Source organism: Filicampus tigris, chromosome 14 (genome assembly GCF_054856515.1).
Source record: "Filicampus tigris isolate MCC_2025a chromosome 14, RoL_Ftig_1.0, whole genome shotgun sequence".
Classification (NCBI taxonomy): Eukaryota; Metazoa; Chordata; class Actinopteri; order Syngnathiformes; family Syngnathidae; genus Filicampus; species Filicampus tigris.
Genome location: NC_141230.1, coordinates 2,332,333 through 2,353,245, shown reverse-complemented (window position 1 = coordinate 2,353,245; position 20,913 = coordinate 2,332,333).

Below are 20,913 nucleotides of genomic sequence, written 5' to 3'. Positions count from 1 at the left end.
TCACCCAACATTGTCGCCGACAGGATCTCACGAACGTGCCTCCTCATGACCACCGTGGAGAGTTCGGGGAAATGGGTCGCGAAGCAAGAGATGACCGATTCCTTGTCATGGAGCTCCTCTGAGAGACGACGAATATCCCTTCTTAGGTCAGAGATTGTTTTATTTGCCTTCTCCAGCAGGCTATTGTGTTCGTCGCTGTCGTCTGAAGGCATTTTAATACACTAGCACCAAGCGAGCCCCAAGCTAGCCCCAAGCTAGCCTGTTTCCGTCGTAAGCTAGCTGTATGCTAGTCCGTGAGATCAAGCGATTCACTGATTCACAAAAATTTTAAAAAATTTAAAATAAGATAAAAATAGTCTCCAAAAAAGTAAAATCGCAATGCGCAAGTGAGGTAGGCTCAAAGGAAAAAGTGCGGAAGTACAATCGTTAACATCCAGACGTCCAAGCTCTAACGTCAAATGGCTCATTATTAGCACATTTACAATGTGTGATTTTCTCTCCAGAATCCAGACACTTATTAATTGTTCAGCTATTATGGGTGGGCAATATATATTGTCATCGACCGAGCTGGGCGTTCCGTTTATGTGACGGACCAGTCTGTTTATCCGCCTATGACGGACACCCACTTTGCTGACGGTTGACGAATGACGGGGGAAAAATTAAAATAGACGGACTAAGCAAAGTCGGAAGCCCATGTATTTAATCCATCTTTCATCTATAGTCCGTCTTTAGTCTATTTTTCGCGGTGAGGCTTCAGTGGCTGCAGTAAACGCCACAAGGACCAATAGTGAGTTGTTGTTGCTTGGGGGAACAGATTTGAGTGAGGAACCAGGCTGTGAACAGGCTTCCATGGCGCAATGAGGCACTGTGAGTCACTCTTTCTGCTCAAATATCGGCCGGTCAATTTTTGGAAAATGTCCATCTCTGGTCATCGATATTATCATCAGTGTTCCTTTCACGATATGTAATAAATTGTCATTCAGGGAATCAGCGTACAGGATTCAGTCACTTGACACAATGGCCCAGTGGAGCGCAAGATAGTATTGTTTCAAAATAAGTAAATGGAGAAATGGATTATCTTCTGACCAGCTTGGAAATGATTCGGGGTCGACAAGACTGACGTCGGTTAAAAAAAAAAACATCATTGTATGATGAGGCGAAAAATGGTCGCCAATAATGAGCAATTTGCCGATACTTCTGTTCAACCACGAACCATATGAAGGATTACGAGACTTCACAAGCAAGACTACTGCTAAACAATGAATAAGTAAAGCTGAGCAACACACATGTGAAACCCTCCCAAGTTGAGCAAACATGCTCTAGACTGTTAGAATGATTTGCAGGTCTCGAGGGCATAAGCCCAATTAGCAATTTACAGAACAATTACTTACTCAATGCGTATTCGTTTTATCTTTCAAGAAGGTATCAAATGTAAATAAAGACTCACACAAGTCAATTGAATTTTCTCGTCTGTTTTCTTTTCCATCTCTGAAGTTCAGGAATCATACAATGATCAGATCTGGGCAGCTTTTCCATCCTCGCGAATAGGGGTGTAACGGTATATATGTGGGTGTATTAATACGTTTGGTATGGCATGTACGGTTCGGTCCACTTGCATACCGTTTCTGATCAGTTTCCTACAGTTTCTGATCAGGCGAGTTTTCACACGGACGCTATTGAGTGTTGTACGCGTAGGAGAGTGGGGGCAAAGAAGAGGAGCCAGGACGCCAGAAGCCGTGATAAATCATAAATGCGTGGATAAATGGCATTATTATGGCATACGCAAACAAGCCACAATTCAAAGGTCCCCCCGTGTACTGCGGTCTCCTGTTTGGGAACATTTTGGCTTTCCTGTTAAAATCGCCAATTGGGAAAGGAATATGGATATGTCCCAAAGTTATGTGCCGACATTGCTACATGGAAATTGGCGGCTATTTTGCAGGTAGCACATCTAACATAATAACGCACTTAACGGCATCTTCCGAGTGTGAATGTTTCGTCGACGAGGAAGAAAGCAGTCTTTTTAGCCAAAAACTTCAAACTTAAATGTCGAGATTTATCATTAGCTGCAGATTTCAATGCCTAAAAAGTGTATATAATTTCATAAAGACGTTTTAAAGTTATTGTACTTTTTTTTTTCATTATACAATTAGTTTTAATATCGTTAGCAATAATTGTAACTTATTGTATGTATTTTTTCATCACAAAAACCTTATACATACATGTACTGTAATAACTTTAACTTGAATACTAAGATGTGTCATAGGCTGTTGCTGCTGAGTGTTCAAAAATTTCAGGTCTTAACAGTTTAGAAAATTAAGAGATTGTTATTGTTAGTCTATTTATTATTCTGGTGTAATTTCTTAGAATATCACCTGAATGGTTGCTTTTATTTATTTTCTTAGAAAAAATGTACAGTTTACCTATATTAAACATAAAATAAACAAATATAATTCTAATATAAACATATTTTTTTTAAAAGTCATTTTTTTTGTACCGAAAATACCAAAATTTCCAAGAAACCGAACCGAAATGTGATTTAGTGTAGCCTACCGTTACACCCCTACTCGCAAATCCTCTTATCCGGGACGGGCGAGGGCAGAAAAGGGGCACGGTCTAACATGCAGTCCTCACGTTTATACTGTCTTCAAAATCCAAACATAATGTGGGCCTGCCTCCTCCCTGGCTGGCCCTGTCTGTAGGGCTGATCCTCTCCAGCTAGTCCCATGGTCAGATCAGGGCACGCTGACTCTTTTAACTGATTATGCAATGTCCGTAAATGTATAATTGCCATATTGGTTTTTGGTTAACATGTTGGCATATATATAGCCACTCATATAGATCCATATTTAGATCCTGCAATACCATTGGCAAAGCAAGTAGATATCAGTGAGACATAACACCGCATTAACCTACATTTCTTTTTGATGCAAGAAGGTAAAAGTTTTCTGGATGTTCGTTGTTCACTTAACATTCTGTTTTTACAAACACGTACTCAGGCATCATAGCTACATTTGCAAATATGTCATGTGTAAAATGTGTAGGAAGATTTCAGTAACTGTCAAAACATCACTTTTTGTCACTTCAAATGTATTTGCAATAATGCCGCTAGCAGCTGTATTTCTCTTACTATCTGTGTTAAGATCCACAAATTGCATCTTCCTGGGTGATATAAGTGGTACAAATCACCAGAGGTGGGCATTTTACTAAAGTTTGCCATTCGGTCCGTCATTCATCATCTGTCAGTAGCCTGGGTACCTGTCCGTCTTCCGTCAATCCGTCTATTTTTCAAGCCGAACTAAACTGTAATCGTCAGGGTTATTTTAACCTCACTTACATAAGTAAACATTAGGGGTGTAACGGTTTTTGGATTCATCCTGTACTGCCTCGGTACGGGCTTCACGGTTCGGTGCACGCAGTCACACAACGTAGTCTAATGGGGAAAAAAAAGTCAACACCTGAGACCAAGCGACTGCCATATTTGTTGTTCGAAGAAGAAATAGATCAAAACAAATGTAGAAGAAAAATGGCGAGTGCGGGATAAAGCATATGGAGCTAGAGGAGCTGTCTGCAATATACAAATCAGCCTTTTGGGAACATTTCGGCTTCCGATTCAAGTACGACAGCGATGGAGTGCGAGCGGTGGAGCGAACAAAAACTGTGTATCGGCGTTGTTCGACCTCAGTGCAGTATGTTGCAGGTAACACTTCAAGCGTGCTAACACATGTAAGACGGCATCATCACAATACAGTTACCAGTGGTATCCCCGCTACTTTTAAGCAGCCTGGAGAAGTGAAAGCAGACAGATATTAGTAGTTACTGAAGCAATCGGCATATACGTCTATGCGCCCATATGCTGTAGTCGAGGAGCCGGGCTTTAATCGTTTATAAAACGTGCTGGAGCCCTGTTACAATGTTCCATCCAGGACGCAGATTAGCAAGACCGCACTCCCTGTCATATACAATTGCACAAGAGCCGTGGTCGAGGGTGAGCTGTCCTCTGCTGCGCCCAAACTCTTAGAACGAAGTTAAAAGTTACTAGTTGGCAAGTGCTACCTGGCTTTATCTGCAACCTCATTCTATCCATACAAGAAAGGGGGGATTCCTGTGTTTAATTATTATTATTATTATTATTATTATTATTGGTAGTAGTATTATTCCTGAACAACCCTAATGCGCACATTTTTATTCTATTTTGTGCTTTTATAACATCGAATGTTTTTTACTTTATAGCAAATTGAATTGCAATTTGCTCTCACCGAACCCATACCAAACCGTGACCCCCATACTGAGGTACGTACCGAACCGTGACTTTTGTGAACCGTTACACCCCTAGTAAACATCAAAGGTCTGCCAGTCCATCCATCGTCAATCACGGGGAAAAAAAGGTCCAACAGATGAAAATCCATTATCTGAACCCATCTGATTAAAATGGTAAATAGAGTGCACTAGGTACATCATAATGTGTCAGCTTGCTGCCCAAACAGCTTTACACTCACATATATACATACATTTGACACTTCACATAGCCTACACTTATTTGCCAATCTATTGAACTGTTAAGTGTGAGCCTGTTGCTGCTTAAATTACTGCCACCTTCCGAATGGAGTGTGGGGGGCTGCAAAATACCATTTCACAAACTCCTAACCCCACTCTTTCCAAAAATAAAAATAGAAATGTAAAACTTAACTCACAAGAACTTCTCTGTAAAACTGTCTCTGTTTTCAAAGCTACTTTATTACTTCTTAGCCAGCCCGAGTAACTCATGATTCTCTCTTTGGTTCATACCGCCAGCAGCTGTACATATACAGTCAATCCATTGTGGGTCATGTTTCTGTCTCTCGTCAGCAAAGCAAGGGTCCTTCAATGATGGACTGTGAGGCCCGTTTGGACTTTGCCAGGTTAGTGATGATTGCACAGATGGACGAAAATCCACTTCCGTCTGATCTTAGTCCATCTATTTTTTTTAAGTTTCCATCATCTAACGTCAGCAAAACATGTTTCCGTCAGTGACAGATGGACCGGTCCATCGTTCAGATAGAATTCTCACCTCTGCCAATCACCATATAACAAATAAGACATTATTATTTTTTATTCTGACTGGTAGATCTTTGCATACCACACATCAAACTGTGCTATCCGTCATGGAGTAACTAGATGAAATGAATTGTCAGAAATCTATCCAAACATATTTTCTCATTCTGATATCTGTAGTAGTTGGCAGTGGTAGATCCGTACTTACTGCATCTTAAAATGTGATATCTGTCATTATGAAGTAATATGCAGGGGAGCACATAATTTTTTTCATGGGGTACTCACATGAGTACCAGGAGATTGTCTTTGGTACTCACTAGTGGTTTGACGGATCACATAAGTCACGGTTTGGATTGGTCACGGATTTTGAGTCACGCATCGGATCATTTTTTTGGAACAGGAAAAAAAAAGATAAGATAAATAGAACTTTGTCTTCATTTAATTTATTAAATGTTTTTGTCCATAAAAAAAAAAATCAACTCCTAATGTCTAATATGGCCATTTAGGATTTAAGAACATAACGCAATATAATGCAGGATACATTCTTATTTTGTAAGTGGTACAGTGTATAAATTCCAAGGTATCCTGCCAGACATTTTGAGCTGAATGTTTTCTTAGAATTATCTATTGAGCAAAAGTGTCATGTCATCTTCCAAACCGCTTATCCTATACAGGGTCGCGGGGAATTGCTGGAGCCTATCCCAGCCGTCAATGGGCGAAGGCAGACTACACCCCGAACTGGTCGCCAGCCAGTCGCAGGGCACATGAGCAAAAGTGTTTTTATAAAATATAATAAACAATACAATTTTATTTATATAGCGCATTTCATAACAGCTAGAGCTGTAACAAAGCACTTTATACAATACAATAAAAAGGCCATAATACAACACGTGGAATCAATAATAAAAAACAAATAAATGAAGACAAGGTTGGATTATTATTTTATTTTTTTTCATCATGAAAAAGACCTCAAAGTGCAATTTAAAGCACCTTCCTTTCAACATGGGCAGTGCATTACAAAGCAATCTTGGTCAACAATATTGAAAAAGTTAAAAAAAGAAAAAAAATGTACTGTAAGCCAAGTATGTATGATTTTGAGACAGCTTTCTGTTGGTGTTGGTAGCAAGCGTTAAAACTGCTGAAACGTCGATCACGGAAGTAAAGTTAGCTGTTACGCTACCACGTGGGTCAACTTCAAGTCAACTAATAAAAGTCCACAAGGCATTGGCATCAATGACTCAATGTACTATTTGATCAGCTTTATTTTGAAGTTAGCCTTTGTGGAGGTGGCGGTGTGTTCATTGAGTATGTTTGCGAAACGCTCTCGTACATGCGACTTACGTGATTTTGAGGTTTTTCAACTTCCTTTGCTGAATGCAGACCAATCACGTTGCCTTAATATGAACGCGCAAAGTTTATTTCACCAACCATTCTGCGAATTGTGCCCGTCCTGAACCGTGATGCTTGATCCTTACCGATCACGGGTCAAAGATGGTTCGTTGCAGTGCACCACTAGTGTGTACACGTACACAAATGTGCGTCGTGACGCAAATGACGGTACGCATCAGTGATTTCTGTTGCGCATGCGTACCTCGCGTACCATCTATGTGCACCCCTGGTAACGTGATTCACTTGACACAAATGTTCACAAATATTGCCATAGAATATTGTCGTTCAATGATTTGCAGACGTATGAATCAATTTAAAAAATAGATAAAAGAGCTATTGTTCAGAAATGGCGTCTGTCCATAATTGTTCTGTGAAGCAAATGCAGATTTACATTATTTTTTGCAGAATATCACCAAATTATATTTAGAGTTTTATCGATTTTTTTTTTTTTCAAATCGAGATTTCTTTTTTTGCCCATATTGCCCATCACTAGTTGCTATTTTGCTGTTGAAAGTTGGATGAGCTGCTTTAATGTGGTTCCAGCCAGATGTCTGTGAAAAGTGTAATCGATCACCCAAGCACTTAATTCCGTTGTCAAACGCGCTAGCCGTGTCATCAGTCTTAGGTTAGCTTAGCATTTAGCATGGCTTCTCCGTCAGAAATGTAGTTTATTCACCGCCACACAGTGATTACTGACTTAGGAGCAATTCCGCAACATGTTTAGGCGCACTAGTAGTCAGCCGAAGCTGTTGGTAGTTATCTACTGCGTAATTAGCACAGAGCTCCCCTCAGTGAAGCATTTTTGGACCGTCTCAGTTGTTCTTTTTTTCTTACTGCTACTTTGTTTCACAGTTGTCTTGGCGTTTGATTCTCAGTTTTGTTATTCAGTGTGTATCAAAGCAAAATACAAATTTTGACCTGCAAAAAGCGATACGAAACCACTTATTTCCAGCCTTGATAGCTAACAGTGTTATCAGCGTTAGCTTCTGGTAACCAGCAAATACTTGAATGTTCAGCAAAGTCATTGACTTGGATGTACTGTATTTGTTTGGTTATGTCACGTGCCACATCGGTACATTAATTGACGTGTAATTTGCTGACTTGAAAATGAAATGCTACTGCCATAAGCGAAAATGCAAATTAACCTTTATGGGTGGAGCGGGGAGTCTCATGACTCTCTGCACAAGCATGGTTTTAATACTACGGTATTACAATGGGACCAGTGAGACCAATCCTTTAAAGTATGTTTTGTTTTCTCATTCAGTCTCTTTTCCGTTCAGGATGGCTGAAGTATCATTGCATGGTTACTGGCTGAGAGAAGGAGACTGTTTAGTCTGATCCCTTTGCCTCATGCCTGTGTCTTAATGGCACTTCACACAGCGGTGATGGCACCAGGGTTAATGTTAGTGTGAAAACTACTTAATATAAGTGTCTGTGTGTATGGATATGTTAAATTCAGGGTCGTTTTGTCTTGTTTTTATCTCTTAGCTGTTTATCAACTTCTTACTTTGTCTACCTCCCTATAAAATGGTTAATGAGTGAGATTTTGCAACCCTGGCACATAACACAAGACAAGTACAAGCATATGGCATCATCACCATGCACTGACAGATGCACACTATGATTGTGATGATGAGACGATATACATTATACAGTAGTCAACAAGGATTCACTGATGTTTGCTATTGTAACGATCGATGAAGTGAGCGAGATGAGAATTGGAATGTAAACTTCTTTATTCAACAGCGGACACTGTTTTTATTTCCATACAGAGGAAGTGAAAGAGGTCGGATGAAAGAGGTTAGATGCGCTGGGATGCCCGGCCCGCGGAGCGCCTCTTTGAACAGCCCCTTGTCTGGGGGCACGACCAGGCCATTATCCCTCAGAAGCTGCATGTGGTGCGGTGTTCCTCTTCAGTTTTGGAGTAGATCAAAGATGTCATCGACGTCAGACGGCACAGAAGCGAAGGTTGCCAAAAATTTGGTCCATCATCCATCGGAAGGTGCCACTGTTCCTCAAACCAAAGGTGGAGTAGTTAAACACGAACATGCCAAATGGGGTGACGATAGCGGTCTTGGCGATGTCATCTGGATGCACAGGTACCTGGAAGTACCCCTTCAGCAAGTCCACCTTAGAGAACACTCGCTGTCATGTGCCGTCCAACTGAGACGTGAGGTCGGCCATGTTGGGCAGTGGGTAGTGGTCAGGCACAGTCTGGAGATTCAGACGGGGATAATCCCCACAAGGCTTCCAGGCCCCATCGGGCTTCTTCACCTTATGTAACGGGCTGCCTGTCAAGGTCAGTCATCTCAAGGGTGTCCGCATCGGGGAGGGCAGCCCTAACGGAGGAAGGTAGTTTGAAGCCAGACCTTGCGCATCTTGTTTGTGCTTCTTAGTTGATAGGTCAGTATCGGGAAAGCGAGCAAGTGCTTCCATTTCATTCCAGACGTGGTGGGCAGTCCTGTCATCAAGTGGCTGAAGCGGGAAACGGAGCAGGCGCTGGACCCGAGCACTTGGCGTAAGGGTGAATTCCCTCAGCAAATATGAATTCAAGTCATCATATCTTATCTTGTCCGGTTGGTCGTCGAGCCATGCTGAAACCTGAGGGAAAATTGACTCATGCATTGATTCCAGCACGTAATTGGCTTTCGTGCGTACGTCGGTCACTTTGTGCAGACAAAACTGTACTGAACCAGGAAATTGGTTTCTGGGCAGATAATGGCGGAAGCTTAACCGCAATGGCGTGAATCGTCGCCGCCAGAGGTTGATCAGCCCGTGCCTTTTGGGACATTGCGGGGTAGTAAGACGATCGGGGTCAACAGTTGTACCGATCGACAAAGTGAGCGAGTCGAGAGTTGGAATGTGAATTTCTTTATTCAACAGCGGACAATGTTTTTATGTCCATGCAGAGGACGGGAAAGAGGTCGGATGAAAGAGGTCGGATGGGCTGGGACGCCCGGCCTGCGGCGCGCCTCTTTGAACAGCCCCTGGTGCTGCTACACTTCCACTGATTCGGTGTTTGATTATTTAAATTGACAAGGCAGTTTAGGTCAAAGGCAACAAAATGTCCTGCAATTCAGCAATCTCAGGAGAGTGAAGAAAGGTGCATTTCTTTCTAGCAGAACCACACTTGAAATGTTGTCCTCTCGCCAATCTAAAAGATCGTAATACTGAATAATATATATATATATATACATCGCTGTAATATGCTTCAATTGTGCAGAGATATTGTCGCTCAGGCATAGGTAAAAATAACTAACTGGACGTCTGGGCGAGGGCGGCACGGTCCTCGACTGGTTAGCACGTCCGCCTCACAGTTCAGAGGTCGTGGGTTCGATCACGGCCGCGGCCTCCCTGTGTGGGGTTTGCATGTTCTCCCTGTGCCTGCGTGGGTTTTCTCCGGGTACTCTGGTTTCCTCCCACATTCCAAAAACATGCATGGTAAGTTGATTGGACTCTCTAAATTGACCCTAGGTGTGATTGTGAGCGCGGATGTGTGCCCTGCGATTGGCTGGCAACCAATTCAGGGTGTCCCCTGCCTACTGCCCGAAGACAGCTGGGATAGGCTCCAGCACGCCCCGCGACCCTTGTGATGATAAACGGTATCGATAATGGATGGATGGACGTCTGGGCGACATAAATTTAAGTGACATCCCATTCCAAATCCATTAGGTTCAACCTGACATTGGTGCACCCTCTGCAGATATAACAGCTTCAACTCTTCTGGGAAAGCTGTCCACAAGGTTTAGGAGTGTGTTTATGGGAATATTTTTACCATTCTTCCAGAAGAACATTCTTGAGGTCACCACTGATGTTAGGGCGAGAAGGCCTGGCTCACAGTCGCCGCTCTTATTCATCCCAAAGGTGTTCTTTCGGGTTGAGCTCTGTGCAAGTTCTTCCACACCAGACTCTGTTATTCATGTCGTTCTGGTCCTTGCTTTGTGCACTGGTGCACAGTTACACTGGAAGAAAGGCCCAGTTCCAAACTATTCCCACAAAGTTGGGTGTATGGAATTGTCCAAAAACTCTTGGCATGCTGAATGCTTCAGCATGTTAGCGTGTCCATCAGTGTGCATACAAATCTATATGATTGCGTGAGAAGTTTAGTTCATGTAATTTGCACATGCCCAGTGGCATGTGTGACACAGTCAGACATCTGAGGGCTGCGTGCACTATCATGAGTTCATTTGACGGTTCATTGGCCAGTAAGTCGTGTAAATCTAATTCACATACATGCAAATGTTATTTTATTACATTATTAGGATTATGATGTTTGCATCAGTCCACTAAAAGTAATTCACCTGAAGTGGTGTGAATTGGTTTCAAATAACAGCACTAAGTGGTTAGCTGCTTAAATGTTACTGACTTAACAGTGTTTGATTAACCTGCCTATTAAGTGTGAAGTGTCTAAGACCATGTTATGTTCACATCTAATAGGTAAGGGTTAGGGTTTTATCCTTTTGTCCATTTAACTATGTATGTTCTCATACCTGTTCTAATAATCACTGATTGGGATCTTTGGAGAACATTCAATTATAATTTAGATTTCAGATAAAATGTAATATGAATACAATATGAATATTAATGTTGGAGGGAATGGTAAGCTATTTTACATTGATACACTAATAATGTAAAGAAAAATATACATCTTCATTAAAATGGGCTTGTCTGAGCCATGAAACTCCAGGACTGAAAATGAGTGCCACTCCGGCCCTGACAAACAATATCTCTAATACAGGGGACTCCAAGTCCAGTCCCCGCGAACCCTTATCCAGCCTACTTTTAATTTTTTTCTGCTCCAATCTCTAAACTTTGCACAAATGTTCCATCATTTGAATATGGTGTGTTGGAGCTAGGGAAACATCTACAACAGGCTGCATAAGGGTTCTCTCGAGGATCGGACTTGGAGATCCCTGCTCTCAAACAATCAATTCCGTAGTTTCCAATCACATTTTATAATGGGGATACAGGGTTTTTCCTGGCTCAGGTTGAGGCAGAGATGGTACCGTGCGCTATGATGTGCAGGCATTCTAAAAAATTCAACTGACTCACTTTTTTTTTTTTTTTTTACAGGGAACATACTTTAGGTTAAGAGTTCCAATAAGAATGACTATTAGCATATTAAAGCATTCATTTTTTAAAGTGTCACTGCAAAGAGCCACATTATACATAGTGGGCACACATAAAATAGACCAGCGTGAGCTTACAGATATGCTAGCTTTGATGTGTATTTGTGGTGGTGTTGCTGTTTTGTTTTGTTGTTCTTTTTGTGTGGGGTTGCCATTACATTCAACAAAAATTGTGTTAAAACATGTCCTACATAAACATAAAACGTCCTGTGTTGAACTTCATATTTTTGTTATGCTCTGATTTTATTTGCTCCCATTTTCAACATTTTCCCCCTCAATCTCATTTGTCAAAATGCATACGTGATATGATAGCTGGTACTTCGCTTGCCAAATGTAAACTGTTCAATTGCCGCATTCGGGCAAGCCCTTTATCGGACACTCAAGACACCCATATTTAGAAGTGCTGACGTAGCGGCTGACCAGGAAGTAAAAATTGAGGCTTTTTCTAATGATTTACAAATGTATTTCTTTCTTTTTAGTTTTGTTTATTTTATAATTAGTACATTAAAAAAAACTGTGCACAATAGGGAGATTCACAACAATGGTATACACTGTTTTTTTCCCAACAATAAAGTAAAATAACTAAAAAACAAAGCAACCTGAAAAACAAAACAAAACCAATAAATAAATAAAATGAAAGGCAGTACGGAGTGGGGCGGGGTTATCTTGCTCCAAAAAAGTCTATAAAAGGTTGCCACTTATTAAAGGAATTGGTCAAATTACCCCTTCTCTATTATCTGATTTTTTTCTACTTTCAAAAAGGACATAACATCATTGACCTATTGGGTGTGTGGGTGTGTGAAGGAGCAGTCGTAGATTTCCTGTTGAGAAGGAGACGTTTGGCAAAAAAGAAAGCTACAACTTCCAATAATTGAATATTAAGAGTAGTCTTCCAGGAGACCGAAAATACAATGTGGTGACATGGTTACAGGCCTGGAAAGAACTTGAGATACAGTATCAAAATTCATTTGCCAGAAGATTACCAGGGCTGGACAGGAAAAAAAACATGTGCAAGATCACAGGGAGAAATTCTACATTCATCACACACATCTGTAACATTAGGAAAGAATTGTTCAAGTCTGCTTTAAATAATGACATCTACACACAACTTTGAACTGAATCAAGGTCAAGTGAGGACATATAGAAGTTGTGTGACTAGTCCTCAGTACATGCTCCCACTAGTGCTCCTCAAAAATTAAACCAAGTTCACGCTCCCATGCTCCCTTCTTAGACATGTACACTGAAACGTTAAAAGATCGAATGTAATCATACATTTTGGAAATCAAAGACTTTCGTGAAGGGTTGAAGTGCAACAGTTCACCCTGAGGTTGTTCAGGTGGAAGTTGGGTAAAGTCGGACAGCAAAAGCTTTGCACAATTCCTCACCTAAAAATATCGGAAAAGATGGGAGGATGGAAGGTCAAATTGAGCAGCCAAGTCAGTGAAAGAGTGAAAGGCCCAAGCCTCATAAAGACTCGTAAAACATTTAAGTCCATACGACAAAAGTAGGGTCAGTAAATGCAGGTTTAAACACTGGATTACTCAAGAGTGGAGCAATCACCACGGGAGCCATGAAATTAAACTGCTTCCTACACTGAAACCATATCTTGAGGGTTCCAATAACCACAGGGTTGCTGGTAAGGCCAGAGTGGCTTGTGGCACATGGCCCTGTCAACAAAGCTAAAAGAGAAACTCGGGGGCATGACTGCGCCTCCAAGCGACACCAAAGTACTTCAGCCATCCTAGACCAAAAAGCAATGTTAGCTATCTTCGTGGCCCAAAAATAAAATTGGGTAGAGAAAGGCCACCGTAAAACTTACAATTTTGAAGTACCTTTAATCCAACTATGGGTGTTTTTCCATTCCATAAAAAATGAGAAACAGTTGAGTCCATTGTCTTAAAAAAATGTTTGGGTAAAAATACTGGCAGACACTGGAACAAAAACTGTGGCAAGATAGTCATTTTAAGAGCGTTTATCCTTCCAATCAGAGTGAGTGGGAGCGAACCCCATCTTTGAAGTCTAACTTCATCTCCGTCAATAGAGGGGAATAATTTGTACCGCAAAGGGAATGAAAATATCTGACTACGCCGACCGACCCCCAGGTACCAAAATCACAAAGGGCTCAATTTAAATGGAAAGTCAGCGTGAGAGAGCTGAACCGCTAAGTCATTGACTGGATAGCCAACACTCTAAGAAATGTTGACTTTATATCCAGAGAACTAGCCAAACCTGCAAAAGAATGAAATAGCAGGGCATGTTTTAACTGGGTACGAAACATAGGGCAACAGGTCATCAGCATATGATGATAATTTAATTTCCAAATCTGTCCTGGTAATACCATTAAAAATATAAGAAGACCTCAAGTAAATAGACAGTGGCTCTATTGCAAGTGCAAACAGGAGCGGTGACAAGGGGCACCCCTGTCTAGAACCTCTGTTCAATGAGAAATATCTGGAGTGAATACCGTGAGTGATAATACTGGCACAAGGGAATGAATAAAGAAGGCGTATCCATGATATAAAGGTCTCACCAAAATTTTACTTAGCTAGAACAGCAAACAGATACCGAAACTTGACCCGATCAAAAACCTTCTCAGCGTCAAGTGAAATCACTACTTCAGGCACAGCCATAAACTCCTTTGAATAGATAATATTTAATCAGGTTTAAACATTATAATAAATCTGACGCCCCTTCATAAAGCCAGTTTTGTTCCTTAGAAATGATAGTCGAAAGGACACTTTCGAGTCGACATGCCAAAGCCTTCGCAAGAATCTTTGTGTCCACATTCATCAAATAAATTGGCCTGTAAGATGTACAGAGGTCAGGATCGCTGTCCTTTTTTAAGAGAACACTAATAGAAACCTGTCTCAATGTGGAAGGGAGAGACCCGAGCAACAGAGATTCAACATAAACTACGTGCAGCAAAAGAATACGTTTGTCACAAAATGCTTTGTAGAATCTGACTGAAAACCCATCTGGGCACAGAGCTGCATTAGTTTGCATATCTTGAAAAGCCAAATTTAATTCTTGAATAGTCGGATCGTAATTCAAAAAATAGTTCTGTGCAAAGTTTATGGTGGAAAACTGAAGTCCATCTAAAAATGGATGCGTATCAGTTTGATCCAATGGAAATTCTGACTTGTACAACGACTCATAAAAAAGAACAAAAAACAGAGTTAAGGACTTTTGGGTCATCGTGTTGTAGTGTCCCCAACGTGAGAAATCAAACATGAAGCAGCTTGGCGACCTAATTGGTCGGCTTGTAACCTCCCAGACTTATCTCCATGTTCGAAATACCTAGACCGGGTGTAGAGTAACTAGCGCTCAGCCTCATTTGTTGTAACAATATCCATCTCTGTCTGTAGAACTATGCAACATTTTGAAATCACAGTAGAGGGGTCGCAAAATTTTTAGCAGCCATTTATCATTTGAACTTCATGCATTTGTTTTTAGTAGTCCCCCTATTCTCTGCATTACTGTTTATAGGCCTCCCCATCACTCCACTTCTTTTATTAAAGAGTTTTCAGAATTCTTATCCGTTTTATATTCCACTTACAACAGGATTTTAATAACCGGCGATTTTAATGTACACGTTGACAATATCTCGGAACCACTGTCCAGAGATTTTTTAAACCTTTTAAACTGTTTGGATTTTAAACAGCATTTCTCACAGCCCACTCACAACAGAGGACACACCTTGCATTCCCCACTGTGTTTAAAATGGCAGTGGTGAAGCCCCTTCTGAATAAGAGCAATTCTGACCCCAGCATTTTTAATAATTACAGACCTTTGTCCAACTTACCACATTTAAGTAAGATTTTAGAAAAACTGTTTTTTCAACAGTTAAATCATTTTTAAAATACAAATAATATTTTAGAGAAACATCAATCTGGTTTTAAGATGAACCACAGTACCGGGACAGCTCTTTTAAATGACATCTGGTGCATTGCAGACGTGAAGGAACTCACAGTCTTGGTGCTACTGGATCTAAGCATTGCTTTTGATTCAGTAGATCACCAAACATGTCCAAAATATATGACAATGATTTGCCTCCTGTTTCCCGCATTGTCTCCAGCAGGCAGCAGAGTTAGTCCAATGTCTTTTCTGTGATGGCGTTATAAAAAATCTCACCAGGGTTTTCCAGCAAAACTCTCGCCACACATTCAAGTTCGATGTTCTCCACTGTATTTGACACAAATTCCCCCATTCTTCTTCTGTCAAGTACAGATTTCCTTCCTGTTCCCATTTCCGTTTGAAATATATTGTGTCCTCTTTTCGTTGCTGTAAACATTCATAAACCCTTGAAATCGTTTTGTTGGTTACGCCACCTTGATATGAGGCAACAAAAATCCCTAACATTGTATTTTCCCAGAGCGGCACGGTGGTCGACTGGTTAGCACGTCCGCCTCACAGTTCAGAGGTCGTGGGTTCGATCCCGGCTCCGGCCTCCCTGTGTGGAGTTTGCATGTTCTCCCCGTGCCTGCGTGGGTTTTCTCCGGGAACTCCGGTTTCCTCCCACATTCCAAAATCATGCATGGTAAGTCGATTGGACACTCTAAATTGCCCCTAGTTATGATTGTGAGTGCGGATGTTTGTTTCTGTGTGCCCTGCGATTGGCTGGCAACCAATTCGGGGTGTCCCCCGCCTACTGCCTGAAAACAGCTGGGATAGGCTCCAGCATGCCCCGCGACCCTTGTGAGGATAAGCGGTATAGATAATGGATGGATGTATTTTCCCATCGCTTTATGGGAACTTTTCTCATCAGTTGATTGATGTAGTGGCAAATTTGAAGAAACCCATAGACATCCTGGCTGCTCAAATTAAATTGTCTCTGATTTTTCTGAAAACTATTCATGACTCCTTTTTCCCAGAAAGTACAGTATGCTTTTAAAGGGACAGTGGGGCCGGGATGGCCATGTATTCACTAAGAAGTTCATTTAATATATTTTTTAATCAGGAAAATGAAAAGAGTTGCCATTTTCTCTAGTAAATAAGTAACTCCATAAATAACGCCCCTTGTTAATAAGGAGAATGGCCGCGCCCCCTAGCGTTCTATCCATGTTTGGCCGGAGTCACGCGAGGAACCAATTGCAACCTCTCCATTGGAAATCATTGTGCTTTTATTGCTTATAACGTCCAATAACGGCGATCAATTGGCACCACAATTTATGTGGACATCTCTACTAATGCCCACTTCAACATATCAAATGGATTAACCTCTCCGTGGCTGATTTATGAGAATGAGGAAATGTGGAAGTCAGCAGAGCTACATAGATTTTGGCTGGGACGAGTCCACACTGCTTCTTTGCTTAAAAAAAAAACAACAAAAAAAACAAAACAAAAAACACTGCTTCTTTGCTGATCACGGTTAGAACGGGTGAGGCATTAAACACCAGTCAGGATATTTACAGAGACTGAAGTGGGAATGAGTAGACGTGCACATTTATTTGGATGAGGAATGGACCCAGTTTTTCGATTTAGAACGTGCCGTCCAATTTGGAAGGTAACAGCCCAAATGGCACGATCCAATGCGACCACACTCGTTTTTGCAGTGAGCCTCGCTTAAACTTTTTGTTTGCTGTTCGATGAGGGCTTTCGTCACTCTCACGCCGCTTCACTCGCGGCTGCAAGCAAGCAGGGACACCGCACGCGACTGCTTGCGAGGTGACATGAAGCTCATCTTCCCTTCCACACGCTGGGCGGACAGTAAGGAGCTAATGATGTGGTGCTAACGCATTTTGTTTTAACGGCCTGAAGCTAGTTGCTGCTATTAGCCGTCCCAATCCTACCTTTAGCCGGGGAGGGAAGCGGAGGGCTCCAAGATGCCTGCAGCTGCTGCACGCCGCCGTCTCTCTCCCTCCTGAAACACGAGTTTAGCGTCGCTAAATGTCCGAAATATAACCAGTTGGGGTTCGTGTGCGCATTCATGCTTTTGTCCGCTTCAGCTTGTGAAAGTGGAGGAGCAATCGCCACGGTATTTTTGACTTTGTGGAGGTGATCATGATGAGATCACGTTTTATGTCAATAAATCCAAACTATTGTGCAGAACACTTTTATACTTTCACAGATTGAAGTGGACAAGAGTAGTAATGTGCATTTGCATTTTGGTGGCAATCGGTGACCGTTTTAGACAACAGAACTTACTAAGCGAACAACATTACCAAACATGCCTTCCTCGCATGATGTAGACCGCTGAGACCGAAAACATCCATCCATCCATCCATCCATTATCTGTACCGCTTCTCCTCACAAGGGTCGCGGGGCATGCTGGAGCCTATCCCAGCTGTCTTTGGGCAGTAGGCGGGGGACACCCTGAACTGGTTGCCAGCCAATCGCAGGGCACACAGAGACAAACATCCGCACTCACAATCACACCTAGGGGCAATTTAGAGTATCCAATCAACTTACCATGCATGTTTTTGGACTGTGGGAGGAAACCGGAGTGCCCGGAGAAAACCCACGCAGGCACGGGGAGAACATGCAAACTCCACACAGGGAGGCCGGAGCCGGGATCGAACCCGCGACCTCTGAACTGTGAGGCGGACGTGCTAACCAGTCGACCACCGTGCCGCCTGACCGAAAACATAACATAAGCAATGCATCTTTTTGGGGCGGGGAAATTTGTTGTAAACCTAATCACAAAAAAATACCTTAAATCACGACAGAGTCTTTTGAGGTGGGCATTTTTGTACTAATGTCATTTTTACATGCAAACGTATTATATAAGTGAGAATGTTAAGGCCACCCAAGTGTCATTTAAGCCCTGAGATGACCATCTCTTAAATCTTGCATCAAGTCTTGCAGGAACAAATTCAGGGTCAAATATGCACCATCTCAGCACCTTAACAGCTTCTTTAAGGTGTTCCCCAATAACCCACCCACTCCAAATCTTAATTTAAAAAGAGATCCATGGGTTACCCCAGGGGTGTCAAACTCCAGTCCTCGGGGGCCGCCCTCCTGCATGTCTTAGAGGTTTCCTCGTCCAACACAACTGATTCAAACGATCGGGATCAGGATCAGGCTCCTGCAGATCTTGCTGATGAGCTGATCATTTGAAACAGGTGTGTTGCAGCAGGGAGAGGTGGAAAACAGGCAGGACAGCGGCCCTCGAGGACCGGAGTTTGACACCCCTGGGTTACCCAATTCTATCAGATTATTTGCCAAATCCATATCCCCTATTTCCGCCTGAATTGGAAAGACCTCTGTCATTGAAGTTTCAATCTCCTTCCATTTTGCAAAATAATCTGGATTACACCAACAAATTAATGGTTTCATTTGAGCAGCCAGATAATAATCCTTCAAATTTGGGAGACTCACCCCACCCTTGGCTTTTGCCAGTTGTAAAGTCCGGAACCTAATCCTTGGCTTCCGGCCCTGCCAAATGTACCTCGAAATTTGTTTATCCCAATCTTGAAATTTCGGATCTGGTATTTTCAATGGAAGTGACTGAAACAAGTATCGAAATCTTGGTAGAATTACCATTTTTATTGATTTAACCCGTGATCAGAATCCAAGGAAAGGCACCAGGTTCCATCTGCTTATATCTTCCTTCATCCTCTCCTTCAGGGGATGATAATTAAGTGAGATCAACTTTGTCAGGTCTTTAGGGATATGTATCCCTAAATAAGTAATTGAGTCTGCATTCCACCTCAGATTAAACATTGCTTTCATAGTAGCTGAGGGTGTATAATTAAAACCCAGAAACTGTGACTTGGAGATGTTCAATTTATATCCTGAATGCAATCCGTACTTTCCTAAAGTTAAGAAAATTAAGAATACAACAAAGAGTTGTATTAAAGATTGTTCTGGGTCAGATAAATACACCAATACATCATCAGCAAACAAAGACATTTTTTGTTCGTCACCCTGCATTACTATTCCCTTAATATCTTTATTACTTTTGATCCACTGGCTTAGAGGTTCTATGTACCGTATTTTCCGGACTTTAAGTCGCGTTTTTTCCATAGTTTGGCTAGGGGTGCGACTTATACCCTGGAGCGACTTATGTATGAAATTATTAACACATTATTACTGTCATAGCTTGTTAGTGCTGACTTGTATTTAAGATGCTTTGCCTCCCAGGCGCTTTAGCGCTAAAGCGCCTGCAGAGAGAGACAAAACATCATAAAAAAAAGTCAGCACTAACAAGCATGACAATTACTTCTATATCATTTCACCCAGATAAAGAAACATAAGATACATCCTAAAAGCTATTAAACTGCATGAATAATTTAAACGGTTAAAGTCTAATGTTTTGTTAAATAAGTAATTACAATGGTATGATAAAAAGTCAATTTGACTGTTAAGGCCTTGCTAGTCGAGGAAGCCAGCTTATCCAAACAGCTAAACATTCACATAATTCAACATAATTTTTATGAATAAGGCCGGGGGGTCAAGGTCGGGAGGGTACCCAGGTCAAGGGTGGAGGTTTTGCGGCCGGACGGGCAAAAAAGTGCCCAACTCTGGTGATATCACTGCCTCTTTCCAAGAGGAGGGAACAGGGTTTCCCTCCAATATACAATTGAATGTTGATTGCAGCATTGGTTTCACCGACATTGCCATACTCTTATACCACTGTCCTGGGAAACCATCTGGGCCTGGTGCCTTGTTAGGCTTAAGGTGTGCTATAGCCAAACTAAATTTATTTTACTGTGATTTTAGCTATAAGGCTATTTCTCTGCTCCTCAATTAATTCAGGCAAGTTATTACCCTCAAAAAGTCTTTCAGTCCATCCCCGGCCTTTTGCGGTTGAGTATATAATTTTCGATAATATTGTCCAAAGCAATCTTGTATTTCACCTAATTTATAATGCATAACTCTTGATACTGGGTTTTTTATTTTGTGAATTGTGTTCTCCTCTTGCTGTTTCTTGATTCTATAAGCTAATAGTTTACTGGCTTTCCCGCCCCCCTCAAAATATCTCTGCTTTGTAAAAATCCATTTCTTTTGTATGTCTTTTTGACAAATCTCATTTATCTTATTCTTTTTTTCATTGATCCGTTCCCTAATCATGGAATCATTTGTATCTTTGTGTTTTTGTTCTAATATCCCAAGTTCCTTTTGTAACCCATCCATCTCTTCATGTCCTTTCATCTTTAAGTAAGTCCCATGTCCTATTAATTTGCCTCTGAGTACGGCCTTACATGCATCCCACAATATGAGAGGACCAGTCTCTCCCTTGTCATTATGTTCTAAATATTCTACAATGTCCTTTTTAATCTGATCCTTCATTTGATTCAGTATATTATTGTTTAGTCTCCACAAAGTCTGTCTCCGGCCTTGCTCTAAATTTCTTTTCAAATATATTGTCCATGACACCAGAGCCGCACCCACCACAAAAGTAAAAAGGTATTCAATCCTC